The sequence below is a fragment of the Ixodes scapularis genome, unplaced genomic scaffold (genome assembly GCF_016920785.2).
Source record: "Ixodes scapularis isolate PalLabHiFi unplaced genomic scaffold, ASM1692078v2 PGA_scaffold6__148_contigs__length_123643588, whole genome shotgun sequence".
NCBI classification, from domain to species: Eukaryota; Metazoa; Arthropoda; class Arachnida; order Ixodida; family Ixodidae; genus Ixodes; species Ixodes scapularis.
In genome coordinates, this window is record NW_024609881.1 from 119,232,267 (window position 1) to 119,244,516 (window position 12,250).

Here is a 12,250-nt window from a genome sequence, read left to right on the forward strand (position 1 = left end):
TTTACATTTATGGCGAACTCCAAGTAATATTATCGCGGTTTGACTAACTTTTGTGCCGTATTCGGCAAAAAGAAATTTAGAATGAGATGATTGATAATATTGCCAGAAGGACTTGCGCACGAAAAAGGTATCGGATAATTTTCATTTTTGTGGGTAAATTAACCGATTTCCTAGAACTTTATGAACAGATATATAAAGCAATTTTTAGTAGCTCGTAGAACCGCTTACTTATTTTTGCTATTACCTCGCGTGGCTGGCACGTCTTTTTATCAAAATTAACAGCACGGAGGCTATCCCGTCCTTTCATTTCCCTAATGTATACGAGCGTAGTTTGAACCTTAGCTCAACGTAAGTACATTCGTGTTAGCTGAAGCGCAAATCTCTCGGAATAATCAGGAATTCTTAGGGATTTAACTTGGTTGCGCTCCACTGTTAAGGCCGGTTGATCCACACAGCGCAGCACTAAGGCAATACTAATGGCGAGTACGCGTGGTTCTTTCTGCGCGCTCTCGAGCGCTCTTTCCAGAGCACGCGAGATCGGGTGGTGGAAAGGGAGTGCGGTGACCTGATCGGCTGATTCTTTCCGAGTGCGCCCCTCCCTTTTAGAGCGCTCTGCAGCACTCCGTCTTAAGCCGCCGGAGTGGGGAGCGGCGCAGGCGTCACGTGGTGCTTGGACGGGGGTCGCGTGGTTTTGTTGACGATAACCGGCAGTGGTCTGCGGTGGTGTGCGGAGTCAGGCATGACGGCGATGGATATCTGGTTCTACAAAGTGCTTGTGCGTTCAACGATGCGAGAATTACAACGGACGGGACGACATGCCCTTGTGCCCGTGACAGGAAAACTTGACGTGGGAACTATTCCCCGTGCTTTTGCGAGATCGTCCGTCTCACGGCGGTGAACCCGCTAGGCCTAACCGATCAAGAAACAGTTCGCAGAGCTCGCCGCCGTTTTACTGGATTTTGTGTACGCTTCAATGGATTTTTAGGTTTGGTAAGAGTGCGTTGAAAGGTCTGTGTCGTAAAATAAAGGGAGAGCCGTCTGTAATGGAATGTGATTTGTGTCACGTGGCGATACATGCCATGTTCTGTGGGCGATGCTTGCACGACATTTTGCAGTGAGGAAAACGCGGTTTATTAATCTTTTGATATTGGCCTGTTCTGCCGTGCGCATGACCGATATCGCAGCGCGTTCACTGTTGAAAACCCGATGAGTTGACAACGTTTTCCAAAATTTGGTGTTCGATGCGTTTCGATGAGCAGGTTTCTAATTGTTTCTATTTTTTACATACTGATGTGTAGATCAGTCTATAGTGCATCACATATGTTATTTCCAACACGTTGCAAGCGCAAAGTTTGCTCAATCATCCATCGCACGCTGTAATTTTTTGTAAATCAAATTTCAATGTTAAGAAGTTTTACTTTCGTGACTGGTCCGAGAATGTGAAAGCGCTCTAAGCCCAGCAGTTGTTATCGGCTGCAAAGGATCGAGAGTAGCTCTGGCGGCGAAGAGGGGGCGCTCTGTTGAACCAAGGTGAAAGGAAAGAGGCGACCACCCGAATTCACCATAAGAAGAGCGCTGATGCTGCGCTGATTTGAACCAGCACTGTATCTGCACTTTATCACGAGCATAGTCCAAAGTCAGCACCACATAAGCAAGGTCAGCGCTATTTCCAGCGCTGACTAAAGGCCTGTTCACACATGCAGCGGTGCGCTACAAGCAAAGCGCTGACCTCGCGCTAAGCGCGTGCCGAAGGGAGCGTTCCCCAGCTTTGTATCGCACCGTCAAAACTGTTGCTCATGGCGGACAATAAATAGCTGACGACACGTGACCAACGCTACATCAGCGCTTTGCTGCATGCCAGAACCGGCCTTAATAGTGCGGAGGTAGCGCTGTACCGTATGTATGAACCACTTTATTTTCCCTAAGGTGAATGCTTAGCCCATTCAAGGAGTCGATGGGGTCAAACAGGCAGCTCCAAAAGAGGCATGTCACTACGGTCCCCATTTCTGGTGGGTTAGCTACTATTGGCTCAGTTAATCAAGCGCAGTGGGTACCCGTGACATTGCACTTTTGGGACGCCTGATCTTGTATTCTTGCCTTTCCTTAGTGAAAAAAACTATTTGTATAGGAAATTTTCTGTGCACAATGAACACGCAAGAATAAATCAAGATATATAAAAACATATAAGAACCACATGGGAACTATATGGGAAACGTCTCACAAGTTTCTTATATGGTTTTTATATTTTCCTATATATCTTACATAGTTCTTACGGGGTTCTTATTTGTTCTTATATATCTTGTATGATTCATATGTGTTTATAAAACACAGATATTTCCCACAGAAATGAGATGTTTCCATACGATTACAGCCCTTTGACTCACACTGAAAGAATATATAGCATTATTGTCCTGTATTATATCGTAACATGAGAGGACTAAGCGTCCGCTTTTGCGACATTCCGGCGGTTTCAGATCCAGAACCTGAAGTACTTTAGAGAACTTCTTCATTAAACTATAAGCTCTCATTACATGGATTCGATTGTGAAAAGCGTTATAAGTCAGAGTAGGAAAGGCCGACGCCCTATCTTTTACTACCGCCAGAGCAGCCGACATGCAGAGCGACCATCTTGCGAGTATGTCTTGCGCGGAGCGTCTAATTTGAGTACTATAAAAAAAAAAAAAACAGCAAAATGCAACACCATGCGAGATCAGCATTTATATTCCTCCAATGACCTATTAAATGCAACATCTATCCAGTGTGCGTGGTTTCGCATTCAAGCGGTTGCAACGTTCAGGTCATTGAAAAGGGGGGAAGGGCACGCGGGATACCGCTTCAGGTGCCGCTGACCCTAGTCTCGCTAGTGCGCCAGGTCATTCCACCGCGCCGTGGTGCAACACCTCCTAGATAAGAAAGCAGTACTTAGAGTTGAATGAGATGACTTCATCAGAGAAGGCCAACGCTGGGCCCAGATTGGACACGCCGATTACGCCAACGTTTGGCTCAAAGTTCAAACTCGACTCGAAGCCAAGCGGTGACACGGCACTCATTTCCAATCTGTGTCCTGGGTTGGCCTTCTCTGATGACGCCACCTCATTCGCCACTAAGCCTTTGATATCTAGGGGGTGTTGCGCGGCGCCTGTTCTTCCTTGGCTCCGCGCCTGCTGTGAGCGTGACTTTGACGAAATCCAAAGGGGTTGTTTTTACGAAAACCCGGCGGTGTGTTTCAGTTTGTCAGGTACGGGGAGAGAGGCAAAAGGAGGGAGAGAGGTTGATGGGTGCTGACGTCAGCGCTTCGGGCCAACGGGAGCTTAGTACGCGTCCCCCTCTCCCTCTCCTTTTTTCTCTCTCCCTGTGGCTGACAAATGAAAGACACCGTTGAGTTTTCGTCAAAATGAGCGTTCTAAATGTAACGCATTAAAACAATTGCCTGAGTTTAGTAAGGTAGATAAACGTACAACTCAGAGTCCAAGACATTTTTTTTAATTTCGCATAAAATTATGCCGCAGCGTAAATCAGTCTTATAGGAAATGAGTGAAACCACCCGAAACTTGTGCTGTTAAATGACCATGATGCCTGAGAAGAGCCTTTCTAGTATTGTATTCCTAAAAAGATATTCCTATACTTTCATAAGATATTTGCCGTCTGCACTCGAAATGCGGATGTGTTTTCATTGTTCGATATGCTCGTCTGCTTTAAGTCGGTGTACTGCCAGCCATCGATGTTGAAATTAACGTTTCCTCTCTGGATCACATCTGCCGTGTGTGGTGGGCGAGGCCCTTAACTACGACCACAGTCGACTTCCATGTGTCTGGAAGATGTGCAGTAGTTTCAAGCGCCGAAATGATTGAGCAAATAACCAGACGGAAAGAAAAGTTTCCACAAAATGTAGTCGCTGGTTGCGCTGTAGTTTGTTGTCCGTTACAGGTACAAAAAAAGCAGTACAAGATCCCCTCCCCCCTTTGCGAAACCCTCCGCTCTTTTCACTTTAGCAAAGCGAAAGCTGCAGAGGATACGAGTGCCCTTCAACAGAATGCATCTGGTTTACTGGTGAACTACTCAAGGCTTCGTCATCCCCAAGGTAAACTTCTATCCTTCTTATAATCATAGGATAAGATTTGCTAAAATCTGTCATTAGTAGAGGAGCAAGACAGCCACCTGAGAATCAATTCGTAATTAAACCAAAACTCAGCGTTATAACTGAGCATGTATCATGCGCCGGAAGAGAAGCTATTCATATAGATGATAAGTCAGACAGCCTTCGATATTTGCTGTTATCTTATTACGAGGGGACATTGAAACAACCATACCATAATATGAGATGCGAACTTTTTTTATAATATTTTCTTACATTTATATATAAAGTATGTCGCCTTGCGCAGAAAGAACGTCTTAATATGATACTGAATGTGTCCATGCAAACAGCCTATGCAGATTGTTACTCGTAAGTTCTTAACATTTGACAAATGCTGCAAAAATTGTAGCTTTGATGCAAATATCGAGCATAAAAAAACATGGAGATCTCTTTTTTTACGTATATAGCACAGACGGGGCTATGACCAGAAAGCAACTCATACCTTACTACAGTCTGCTGTGTAATATCTACATAGAAGACGTTGAATCTGTCGGGAGCGTGATGTTTGCAATCTTGGGCTTTGAAGGAAAAAAAAAAAAAGTTGGAATTTCTCACTTTCAGGTACATAGTCGATGGCCCCGGGGAGATTTCAAAAACCGATCTTTGTATTGATGGAAGCATTAGGAGCACTAGTCGTTGTCCACTCTCCACAGCTGCACACATCTCTAACCCCACCTAGAAACGGCTCGTTTTTGCTCATGCGAAATTTAAAGAACTCCTAAAATAATAAGTTATAGAACCCGGAGGACATACCGCGCATGAAACACGATAGGCTACACTCTACATTAGAAAGCACAGGTCATCTTCCCACCCCACAGACCTCTCTACAGTCTCATTCTGCCGGAAAAATCGACGGTTCTTGTTTTTTGTTCACACGTCCCCGGGACACTTTCGTCATCGAGAAATCATGCGCAGCTGTTCGGGAAACAGAGCCTTTTCCACGCACTATTCGTGGACCATCGTGTGTTCAACAGACAAGGCTGTTGCAAAGCGAGCATAATAAGAAGCCTACCAACACGGGGACGTCGTGGTGTTACCGGACAACGACACCTACTCAAACCCAACACACAACTTCGTTTATGCCTTTAAATAGGCCCTCGGGGATTGCCCGTACGCGAAGCACATCGTGAAGTTAGACGTTGACTTTGCAGCCAACGTAATAGTAGTAATGACCTATCTAGAAAAGCTTTTCAGGTCAGACGCGTTGCATATTCACTGCAAGGTCGTCAAGTAAGCGTGCGTCGCCAGAAACGCAAGCTCAAGGTGGTACTTATCTCAGGAGATGTATCCAAAAAAGATGTTTCCGCCGCACCTTGAAAGGAGTGGCGTCGTGTTCCAAGCTAAGGCGCTGCGAGATCTTTACGAAGCGTCGTTTCTGCTTCCTTTCCATGATAGATGACGTGTACGTAACAGCAGAAGCCTCGTTGATAGTTGGGGAATGACTCGTGGTAATGGGGGGTCCGATGGACCTTTTCCGAGAAGCGTTCTGCGCACGCGCAAGCGCCCGATGCCAAGCGGTGGAAGCGGGAACAAAAAATCGAGGAAATTCGGACGGAGGTTGTATATAAGCGAGTAGAACACGTAACTGCAGCATATATATAATTATGTTACACAAAAAAAGAACGTCGACGGAAAGGAAAACACGACGTTTGGGTGGAGGCCACGGATTCCGCTCTTCAAAGTCGCGCTGGGCACGCGCAGCTGCTCAGAAAGCGAAGAAACTGGTAGTGTAACCTCCATAATCGATTGGTAGCCCAGGTAGGTCACTTCCTCGATTTTTAGTTCGTGCAGCCACCGCCTGGTGCCGTCGGTAAGTGGAAAAGGTCCATTGGAACAGCAAAAGGCAGTTGAAAAATATTTATACAAAAACGCAAAAAAAAAAAAAAAAAAAACACGTCGAACCGGCTGCATGCTACCTTCCAAAAATGGAAAAAAGCTAACTTCCTTAAGCAGCGTTCAGAACTACCGGGCGATGGACTTTCCGTTGCACGGCGCAATTCTCGAGTTCTTCTGGTGGCTTCACTCCTGTTCAGCCTTCATGATGGCGCCCTCAGTTTTTCCTCTGCAGAACAAACACCCGCAAACAACCCATTTGTTTGCAATTTGTTTTTAAGGAGTTTTGTTTAACTATACATCAAACACGGATAATAGCTCCGTAGTTCTCAGATATAGTAAGCTAAAGCCGCCAATTCACCGCACACAAATTGAGCTCCCCCTAAGTGCGAAATGCAGTTAATTTCTTTGTTACTATGGGATGTGTCTCCACTTCGCTTTCGTTTATTTAGCCGGCGCTGCGCCACTGAAGCTACCACCGCGAATGTTTTATTGCGGGTGTGTGTGTCTATGAAACTAATTTTACACCGTTAAGGCTGCAATTTTTTTAGTGTTTCCATATAAGATTGTGGTTTATTAGTGTAATTTCCATATAAGATTGTGGTTTTGTTTCGGTTTGCGTTGAACATCTAATCTACACTTTTGAAATCAGTTTTGTTCCGGTTTGGTCAATAATAATAGTTTTCATCCTTTTTCCGGTTCGGGTTGAGGCTTGGTTCAACACCCTCCTGTAAACCGCTTTTGTGTAAATGCTTCTGGGAGTACACCTTCCAGACCTTGCAAGTTACTCATATTGTAACCAATCATGATGCGATTTTATTTAAAGACTAATGCGAACAATTGCAGGACGGCTGACACTGACTTGTATTTTACGTCATAGTTGTAGCTCAAAATCGTTTATGTATATTTTTAATCGTTTTAGTTATCTTTTTCGCCTCATCCGTTATTATAATTCTACTGACCATGTCTTAACCGACAGCAACCGGGACTCATTTCTTTGTGTTATTTTTATTGTTGAATGATAACATATGTGCATTATGTGTTTTTTAATCCCCCCTCATATACCTGTGGATGCCCTTAAGGTCAATGAAATGGAATGAATACTAAGATCTGTCCACCTGGCAACTACTCAAATGCTGCAAAGAACTGTTTCTGAAAACATTGTAGTAGTTTCTTAAAGTGTAACTGCAAATAAAAAAAGGTGATTTTTTTTAATCAGCCGAATTAGGGTAAGCATGTCACAAAACAACTCTTGCGGTAAAATATTTTTAGCAATATTTACGTTACAGGATTTAATTTGGTCGGAGTCACAACCACTCCACATTTGAAACTCCATCTCTTTCGACAAGCGGAGAAGTACGCCCAGCCCCTTTCTCCTGGATTTTCTCTTGGATTGACTTGGCTGCGGAGTTGCAAGACGTGCTCAGAGTCTCGACTTCCGGTGCGTCTTGTCGAAGATACGCCAGATACGCCGCGGAGAGCGGCTGCCAGTGAGAGCCTCGCGAACCTTCGGCGCGGTTGGACGACACCCGCTGGTAATTGAACTCCAACTGTTCTTCATATAGGCGGGAAAAAGGACTGCGTCGCTGCTACCTCCTCGCGCGAGACGCCGCATGCTTGAACGAAGTGCCCACTGAATAGATCATGTGTTACTGAACTGCATTGGTTTGTCAAGACTGAAAGAAAAAAAGTTAGTGTACTGGTGCTATTGGCTCTTGTGATATTACATGCAACCAGGTGCCGCTGCGTCCGGTGCTAGCTAATTGCAACGGCCCGCGAGTGCGCCTGCTGCCTAGAGCTTCTGGAAATCGCCTCCAAGGCTGGTAGCCGCTGCATCACGGAGCACGCCGTCTTTTTTCGGTGGCATCCTAAACCCAGTCGTGCTCCAGATCACATATCGGATGAGGGCGATGGAGCTAAACGACATAGAGCTGGTGTGAAACTTGTTTTATTGACAAAAATAGAATCGTCGGCTTCATTCAATGAGAGCAATCAGCTGATTCTTGTTCCTTGCTTATCCTTTGGAAAATAAGACTGCTTGGACGATTATAGTGATTAGTCCAGTGATAACTTTTCTCAGGGAAAGAAATATTTAGTATTCAACTAAAGTAGTATCGCATGCTTCACTCAGTTGGAATTTCGATTTTTCTTTATGGGTCAGCTGTATTGCAATACCCTGGCTATGCGAAGTGCTCATTTTGGGCACACAGATACTAGGCCACCACCGTAACTTGACAAGAAACTTGTTATACCAAACAAAGGTGGCATAGGAATAAAATGTGGAAATTTAATTCGGCACCGTTACTCAATGGGAAAACATTTTGGACGTCGCAGGTTCTAGAGAGAATATCACTCGTTGTGGGAGGTTGACACTTTACAGGTAGAAAGAGGCCGGTACTCTACATATTCAATTTAAACCAATTTACGCAAGATGGTTCGGAAGCCGAGAAAAAAAAAATCTGTCGGCTAACGCAGAATTCGGACGTCCGAAGGCTTCTGCAGACAGCTGTTACGTAATAACCTGGTTCTGCCAGGTTTTTTACGTAACAGCTGTGTCTCAGTCGCGGAAGTTCGGTACACCCGGTGCAAATCTTGAAGGCCTCCGGGGCGAAATGACGAGAACATACCTGGACACGTTTGTCGTTACGCGAACAGCGATTGCCTTTAGCCATTCATTCTGTCACCTTTCGGGACGACATGGCTGCTGGGAGACTCGCTGTCGCGATCACTCATCACTTCATCATCGCGATCATCGTCGCGAACATCATCGCGATCACTTTACACAGCAACGGCGCCGCTTTAGAGGAGCTAACATCTGCAGACAATTGGCATCTGCACGCGCAAGCAAAAAAAAAAAAAAAGGAAAAAAAAAAAAAAGCGCGTCAAAAAAGCAGAGGAAATGAAAGTAACAAACTGCGCTATGGAAGCCAAAACACCGCGTCGCTTCCTATCACTAACACTGGTGACAGCTGCTAAACACATACTATTTCACTTTAGGAAGTCTCACTCAAGCACCTGGGTAACCGCGAAACACTGATCACTTCGGCGAAACGACTAGTCGAGCTAGGCGAGTCAGGCGGGAGCAGAGACTTCGGCGGCCATGAAAAGAATGACGAAGCTTTGTTTGCTATAGTATGAGTCCAAACGGAAGTGCCCGTCTTGTAAACCTTTTGTGAAGACAAATAACTCTCATTCCATGGGTGATTCTTTAAACGTAAAAAATAGGACGCTCAAAAGAAAATGGCAACATATCACAAACGTTTAACACCCAAGATCTAAGGTGTGAATCAATCTCTTAGCCAATGAGAAGAGTTGCTATCGCACGACCACACCGTGACGTATAATACCAAATTTGTGGCACGCGATTTAAAACGGACGAAATAGCTGAAAACTAAAATCAGACTCGCGCAATAAATATTGCAGATCACAAAAATTGTTTTGTGATCTGCTTGTCAAAGTAAGCTGCTAAAAAAATGTTTTTCTTTGCAGTTACCCTTTAAGATGACCACCTCAATCTGCCAGAATAGACAACCAGTAATACTAAGGTTGGTTATACGTTTGAAACATCAGCTGAGTGCGATGACAAACACGAAAGACTGACCGCTACTTGTTTCTAATTACAATTCTGTACACGTGTTGTGCAAGGATTCTTCAACTCGCTCACGGTAAGCATGGACATACAGAACAAGTGAAAAAAGAAAACTTTGATTGTTAAAGGGATACGGTATAATAACAGCGACAGCAACCGGAATAGAGCTTTCGATGACACTCTCCAGACATGTGTAGCAATATTCTGAGTAAAGAAAAATTAATATATTTCCAAAATAATTTTTAGAAAAGACGTAATCTAGTTAGAGATATGAACACAGCAATATATAATAGCGTTTAGTGAATACGGAGGTTACAAAAATTTGCAAGATTGAAGATTAAGTTTGCTCAACTTCCCGCTAAAGTAGTGGGGAAAGTTTCGCTAAATTTAGCGGGGAATTGAGCGAAAATTTCCTGCTAAAGGGAACGCCACGAGGAGAGGAGGAGGGGAGGGTACGGCAGGGAGAAGAGGCATACCCTCCACTCCGTACCTTTTCCTCCTCCCCCTCAAGAGCTGCGCTCTAATTTCGCTTTACAGAAAATTGTAAACGTCGTTCATTCACCAAGCTTGCTGCATATCGTGCGTTGAGGCGATCGGCTTTTTCAAGTTCTTTAAGGAAAGAGGAAACACCGGATTTCGGACTCTCAAAGCCGTTTGTAAGTTCACTTTAAGACAGGAAGCGGAAAATAGCTAGTAAAGGTCATAATGGTATGAACCGTTTGACGGACAAAGTTTAGAATACGGTTAGATGAAAAATGCGATGTAGGCGGCGGTTTCGAGAAAGGTGCTTCAATTGATCATTACCCTTACGCGCGTCGCATGTTCAGATGTATTCGTATTCTGAACTTAGTCAATTTGTTGGGGTCCTTGTATTGTTCGGCGTGATTTTCTGCCTCTGTGTTTGGCAAGAAACGGAATTCACAGGCTACTTTTAAAGTTTGTGGTTTTTTTACGTCAATTAAAATCGATGGGAGCGTTTATCGCTCTTAAACGTTATCGCACAGAAAGAGAGGTGAATGAACAGATACGGGAAAAATTGAATATTGAAAGAGAAATGTATTTACAAAATATAAATCGTGATTGGAAGAATCGAAATGTTTTTTTGAGAAAAAGCAAATATCATTGTTGTATCACGAAAGATTGAAATAAGAAAAAAAAAAAGGAAAATGTTTATTGTTGGTATTTTTAAAATTTTATTATGAAATGCCTGCAGGGTTCAGATCGTATTTTTCACGTTTGCTGGTGGGGCTTTGAACAGTTTGGTCTGCACTGCGTTCAACATCTTTCTCGTGACTTCTGGAGGAAACGCAATAATCAGATCCACCATAAGCAGTTTTGAGGCCTTTACTGAGAGTACAGTGTATGCGACTTTCACTAGCGACTCCTGCACTTCTATCAATACATTCTACCAAATTATCTTGAATTTGATAAGATCTTTGTGTCCTCCAAGGCCCATTCCTAATAACGCTGGCCCTTGCACGTAAAAAATATAAGCTGTTTACATGCAACGAGGAGCCAAAACTTTACTAAGAGCTCAACCACGAATGTGAACTCGGGGCTATTTTTTTTATAGCAGCATGATTGACATTCAAGATCAGTGGAAAATTACATGAACACCTGAATGAACGTTCGTTACGTTTGATGTAATTTAGACAATAATTTCTTGTCTGAACCCGCTTCGGTGTCTTCCCAGAATCTCATGTAGCAGCTACGACGAGACGTCGTTAAAATACTATCAACGGCGGTGGCTTACAACAAAAGTTTATGCGAAATCACTAGTCTGAACGAAGGCAGACGTTGCTCTTCCATAAAAATAATCAAGATAAGGTCATTATTGTTTTTAAATATATTCTCAGGTTTGGTGTGAAACGTTAGCAAACATGACTTCCGGTGTCTGCACAGTGTTGAAGGGGCTGAATGAGCAGAACGTTGAGCTTGCCAAAATTTATGAGTGCCGGTCGTTTTGAGTTCACAGAGGTGCTTAGAGAAAGATCCTATCAACCGACATGGTTATCAGCAAACAACTGTCGCAAGTAGGCGCCCTTAGAAGCGCTGTGCGGATGCTTGTTTTCGTTACGGGACTGGCCTGAACATAGAGTCCGTATTTGAATCGATCTGGCTTGATTCCTTTCTTTTGCACGTGTTGATGCCGAATAAAGAAGTTAACTCCCATAAAAAGATCGTGCTACTCTGTGAATTGTGCAGCAGTCATGATTGCAACTATTTTAATACCACCTACACACGTAAGAATATGCGAGCCAATGGACCTTTTCCGAGAAGCGTTCTGCGCACGCGCGAGCGCCCGATGCCAAGCGGCGGAAGTCGGCACGAGAAATCGAGGAAATTTGGAAGGAGGCAGTGGATCCGCGAGAACACGTAATTGCAGAATATATAATTGTGTTACACAAAAAAACGAAAGTGGACGGAGAGAAAAACACGACGTTTGGGTGGACGCTACGGATGCGCCTTTTTAAAGTCGCGCTGGGCGCGCGCCGCAGCTCAGAGAGCGAAGGAACTGGTAGCGTAGCTCCCATTATCGATTGGTAGCGCGGGTAGGTCAATTCTAGATTTTTAGTTCATGCAGCCACCGCCTGGTGCCGTCGGCATGTGAAAAAGGTCCATTGGCTAGAGGCCATCCGGCGTTCGGCTCGCATTAAGCTAGTCCAGATATGTTCCCGTCATTTAGCTTCGAA